The sequence below is a fragment of the Primulina tabacum genome, chromosome 4 (assembly GCF_025594145.1).
Source record: "Primulina tabacum isolate GXHZ01 chromosome 4, ASM2559414v2, whole genome shotgun sequence".
NCBI lineage: Eukaryota > Viridiplantae > Streptophyta > Magnoliopsida > Lamiales > Gesneriaceae > Primulina > Primulina tabacum.
The window spans coordinates 28,609,080-28,614,906 of NC_134553.1; the positions used below are offsets into that span (position 1 = coordinate 28,609,080).

The 5,827-nt window shown below is 41.1% G+C and overlaps 1 non-coding gene across 1 annotated transcript; it reads left to right on the forward strand.

Annotated features, from left to right (window-relative positions):
- The first annotated feature begins 5,237 nt into the window (after positions 1–5,237).
- LOC142543993 (small nucleolar RNA R71) lies at positions 5,238–5,344 on the forward strand. Its single transcript, XR_012819963.1, has one exon. It is a non-coding gene; the product is annotated as a small nucleolar RNA R71 (small nucleolar RNA).
- The last annotated feature ends 483 nt before the right edge of the window (positions 5,345–5,827 follow it).

Here is a 5,827-nt window from a genome sequence, read left to right on the forward strand (position 1 = left end):
TGAAAAATCACCACATAATAAGGATTGAGCACAAAAGATGGAGGGGGGGTGCCGAAAATCGGAGGGGAGTAGTAGGGTTCGAAGTGGGGAGGAAAAGAGAAGAGGAAATTATTTATAATCTGCGCGACTCGCTAGGGCGGTCAAAACTGGCCACCCGAGCGAGAAGTTTTCAGAAAAAAATTTTTTTGTTAATCTGTGCGACTCGCTAGGGCGATCAAAATTGACCGCCCGAGCGAGAAGTTCTCGGGGAGAAAAATTTTTAATCTGCGCGACTCGCTAGGGCGGTATATTTTTCCCGCCCTGGCGAGACGTTTTCGCAAAAGACTTCTTTTTTTTTTTGTTTTTATTTTTTTTTTAAAAAAACGAGTACCCGCTGGGGCGGTCAAAACTGACCGCCCGAGCGAGAAGTGTTCGGGAAAAAAATTTGAATGCAATGCCATGCAACTACCTAAATGCAAATGATGCGATTAATAACTAAAAAAAAAATATAATCAAAATCAAAATAAGGAGTAGAAGTATTTCTCAATTTATAGTCTAGAGCTCGACTCTTCACCCATGTCCTCAATGACTGTCATGGAGCCGAGTGACTCCAATTTGTGGCTCAATTGTGCCACCGATATAGTGCTTCAATCTTTGAGCGTTCACAGTAAATGTCCCGTCCTTGCCATCATGCAACACCACTGCACCCGATGGGAACACCTTGGCTATAGTGAATGGTCCTGACCACCTTGACTTTAGCTTGCCCGGAAAGAGTCGTAAGCGAGAATTGTATACCAACACCGCTTCACCCACTTTGAATTCCCTTCTTATGATGTGTTTGTCATGGGCTCGTTTGGTGCGTTCCTTGTAAGATAGTGCAAGATCATAAGCTCTTCCCCGAAACTCATCTAACTGATTCAACTGCAGCAATCATTTTTCACCTGCTAGAGCAAAATCAAAGTTTAGTGCTTTGGTCGCCCAATATGTTCTATGCTCTAATTCGACTGGTAGATGACATGCTTTACCAAAAAGCAACCTATATGGTGTAGTGCCTATAGGTGTTTTAAAAGCAGTACGATACGCCCACAAAGCATCATCTAACCGAATGGACCAGTCCTTCCTATTCACATTAACCGTCTTCTCTAAAATCCTCTTAATTTCTCGATTGGATACTTCAACTTGTCCACTATTTTGGGGATGGTATGGAGTGGAAACCTTGTGGGTGACACCATATTTGCCCAACAGTTTATCAAAAATTTTGTTGCAAAAATGGGTGCCACCATCACTTATGATTGCACGTGGTGCACCAAATCGATTAAAAATATGTTTCTTCAAAAATTTTAACACCACTTGTGCATCATTAGTGGCACAAGCCTCTGCCTCCACCCATTTAGATACATACTCCACTGCCACCAGAATAAATTTCTTTGCAAAAGACGTAGGAAAAGGACCCATAAAATCAATCCCCCACACATCAAATATTTCACACTCAATAATGTTATTTAAAGGCATCTCATGACGGATGGAAATATTACCTGTGCGTTGGCATCTATCACAATTGAGAACATACAAACGAGCATCCTTAAAAAGAGTTGGCCAATAGAAGCCACATTCAAGTACCTTAGATGCCGTCCGTATGGGTCCAAAGTGACCACCTACCTCACGATCATGACAATGGTTCAGAATTTGATTGGTTTCATCCTCCGCCACACATCTTCTTATCATGGAGTCTGAACAAATCTTAAACAAGAACGGTTCCTCCCAAAAATAATATTTCACGTCTGAAAAGAATTTCTTTCTTTGGTGAGACAATAAATTAGGTGGTGTACCAGTGACAAGAAAATTTGCAAAATCGGCATACCAAGGGTACGCATTTACCTCAAGCAATTGTTCATCAGGAAACCAGTCATCAATATCATCGTCACTGCCCTTAATTCTAACATGCTCAAGTCTAGACAGGTGGTCAGCAACTACAATTTTCACACCCTTTTTATCTCGAATTTCGAGATCAAATTCTTGCAATAATAAAATCCACATAATTAACCTAGGTTTCGCATCTTTCTTAGCAAGCAAGTATTTTAGGGCAGAATGATCTGTATACACAGTTGCTTTAGACAGAACAAGGTATGAATGAAATTTGTCGAAAGCAAATACTATAGCAAGCAATTCCTTTTCAGTAGTAGCGTAATTCAATTGAGCATCATTTAAAGTCTTACTTGCATAGTAGATGGTATGAAATACCTTGTTCTTCCTTTGACCCAGCACCGCACCAACAGCTGTATCACTAGCATCGCACATCACCTCAAACGGTAGCTACCAATCAGGGACAGTCAGAACAGGTGCTGTCACCAAGCTTTCCTTGAGTATCTCGAATGCATGCAGACAAGTAGAATCAAAATTAAATTCAGCATCTTTCATCAACAAAGAAGATAAAGGTTTAGCAATTTTGGAAAAATCTTTAATGAAACGCCTATAAAAACCAGCATGCCCTAGGAAACTTCTAACTCCTTTTATTGATGAAGGTGGGGGTAAGTTTTTGATTACTTCCACCTTGGCTTTGTCAACCTCAATTCCATTCTCCGATACCTTGTGTCCTAACACAATCCCCTCTTGAACCATAAAATGACACTTCTCCCAATTCAACACCAAATTGCTCTCCTCACATCTAACTAACACCAAGTTCAAATTCTCTAAACATTCATTAAATGAGGAGCCAAAAATAGAGAAGTCATCCATAAAGATTTCAAGGAAATTTTCAGTCATGTCATGAAATATAGCGGTCATGCATCTTTGAAATGTTGCAGGTGCATTGCATAAACCAAAGGACATACGCCTAAACGCAAAATTACTATAAGGGCAAGTGAAAGTAGTTTTCTCTTGGTCCTCAGGTGCAATTGTGATTTGATTGTATCCCGAATATCCATCTAAAAAGCAATAAAATTCATGACCTGCTAATCGTTCAATCATTTGATCGATAAATGGCAAGGGAAAGTGATCTTTACGGGTTGCATCATTCAATTTCCTATAATCTATGCATACACGCCAACCCGTAATAGTTCTAGTGGGAATCAACTCATTTTTTTTTATTAGCAATAACAGTAATCCCACCATTTTTAGGCACACATTGTACAGGACTTACCCACGCACTATCAGAGATAGGATAGATAATACCTACATCCAGAAGTTTAATTGTTTCAGCTTTTACTACCTCTTGCATCTTTGGATTGAGTCTCCTTTGTGGTTGTGCTAGAGGTGAGTATTTATCTTCCATCAGAATTTTGTGCATGCAGATCGAAGGACTTATCCCTTTTATGTCCGAAACCTTCCAAGCAAACGCTCCTTTATGCTCCTTGAGGACTCCCAAGAGCTTACTCTCCATATCATCTGTCAAAGAAGAGGAAATAATAACAGGCAATTTATTATTTTCTCCTAGATATACGTACTTGAGATGTGGAGGTAATGGTTTGAGCTCCAAAGTAGGTGGCTCCTCTAGGCTTGACTTTTGAGGCATTAAATCTTTTCTGTCTCCCAATTCCTCTAGTCTAAGCCTCACTTGCTTTCTCCAAGGTGGAATGGCATTCAAATGAGCTACCATCTCCATCTTTTCCTCGTCTAGCTCGTCCTCCTGCTTTTCAGTAGTGAGAGTGGCCTCCAATGGTTGTTTCAATCCATCCTGCACAAAATCACAAACAAGCGAATCCAAGACATCAATACGAAAGCAACTATCATTGTGCATTGTGTGCTTGAGAGTATTGAAAACATCAAAAATAATTTCTTCTTCTCCAACTCTCAGTCTCAATTTCCCCTCCTCAACATCAATCAGTGCTTTCCCTGTAGCCAGAAACGGTCTCCCTAGGATTAAAGGCATCTCTAAATCTTCCTCCATGTCAAGTACCACAAAGTCTGTAGGAAAAATAAACTTATCCACTTTCACCAGAACATCTTCGATAATCCCACGTGGATACTTGACAGATCTGTCAGCCAGCTGCAACGACATCCTAGTTGGCTTGGGTTCACCTAATCCCAGTCTCCTAAACACAGAAAAATGCATCAGATTAATGCTCGCACCAAGATCACATAGAGCTTTATGAAAATTAATGTCACCAATAATGCAAGGTATCGAGAAACTCCCTGGATCTTTTTGCTTCGGAGGCATCTTGTTTTGAACTAAAGCGGAGCAATTTTCGGTCAAATTCACCGTCATATGATCTTCTAGCTTCCGCTTATTTGCTAAGATATCTTTCAAGAATTTTGCATAACTTGGCATATTCAATAAAGTATCAGCAAAAGGAATGTTAATATGCAATTTTTTAAATATCTCAAGAAATTTACCAAATTGTGCATCTAATTTAGCTTTCTTCATTGCTGCAGGAAAAGGTGGAGGGATAACAATTTTATTCTGTGCAATAGGTGTAGATGTAGAGTTAGAAGACTTACCTCCTCGATTTTTCACCTCATCCTCACCGTGCTTGGTCTTTTCCTCATTAGACCCGAGTGTATTTCCACTACGCAATTCCACCGCCTTCACATGTTCTCTTGGGTTAGTTTCCGTGTTGCTTGGTAAAGTTCCTTGCTCCCTATTAGCAATCAGCTTAGCCAATTGTCCAATTTGATTCTCTAACCCCTTTATGGATGCATCTTGGTTCTGAAATCTCGTCTCTGTTGCAGAAATAAATTTAGTCATTATTTGCTCTAAATTGGATTTCTCCTCCCGAGACGGTTCTGGCTTGAATCCTTGGTGCATCACATATGGTGGACCTCTTTGTTGGCGATGTTGGTTGTTTTGACCTCCCCATGAAAAGTTTAGGTGATTCCTCCATCCCGGATTATATGTGTTCGAGTAAGGGTCATTTCTAGGACTGTTCTGGAATCCCACTTGTTTTACCGGTGCTCCCTCAGGCACATAGAATGGATTGCCATCTTGGCAATCCTGCACATCATGCTCACCCCCACACTTATCACAGAAAATTTCTTGCAGACGCATAGCCGACCCACTCATGCTCATCCCATCAATCTTTCTATTCAAAGCCTCTAACTGTGCTGAAACCGCCGACAAATCATTAACTTGATTAACTCCAGCACCTCGTCTCTGCCTATCAGACTGAGGATGATAGCTACTAGCAGCCATCTCCTCCAATAACTCATATCCTTCCTCCGCCGTCTTTCTCAGTAAGTTACCACAGGCAGCAGCATCTATCATAGTACGGTTAGGAGTAAGCAGACCGTAGTAGAAAGTTTGAACAACTAACCCAAGAGGCAGCTCATGGTGTGGACATCTCCTCAACAAGTCCTTGTAGCGCTCCCATGCCTCGTAAAGTGACTCTTGCTCATATTGAGCAAAAGTAGTAATGTCGGCTCTGAGCTTCATAGTCTTCGACGGAGGAAAGTACTTGATCAGGAACGCCTTTGCCATATCTTCCCATGTAGTAATAGACCCTACAGGCAAACAGTTTAACCATGACTTAGCTTTATCTCTCAGTGAAAATGGAAATAAACGCAAACGAACAGCGTCATCAGACACGCCATTAAACTCAAAAGTATCACAAATTTCAAGAAAGTCAGCTATATGAGAATTAGGGTCGTCAAGTGCACTTCCCCAAAATTGGACAGTGTTCTGAATCATCTGAATGATAGCTGGCTTGATCTCAAACCGATTAGCTCGGATGACTGGTCTTACGATGCTTGGACGTGCTCCATCAAGAGACGGCTGTGCATAATCCAACATCGGTATACGCCTTGGCTCCTCTCTTTGTTGATCGCCTTCCATTCTTTCCTTCGCTCTTTGCTGCTGTAGTCGTCGTCTAGCTGTGCGTTCGATCTCGGGGTCAAAAGGCTCAAGCTTAAACTC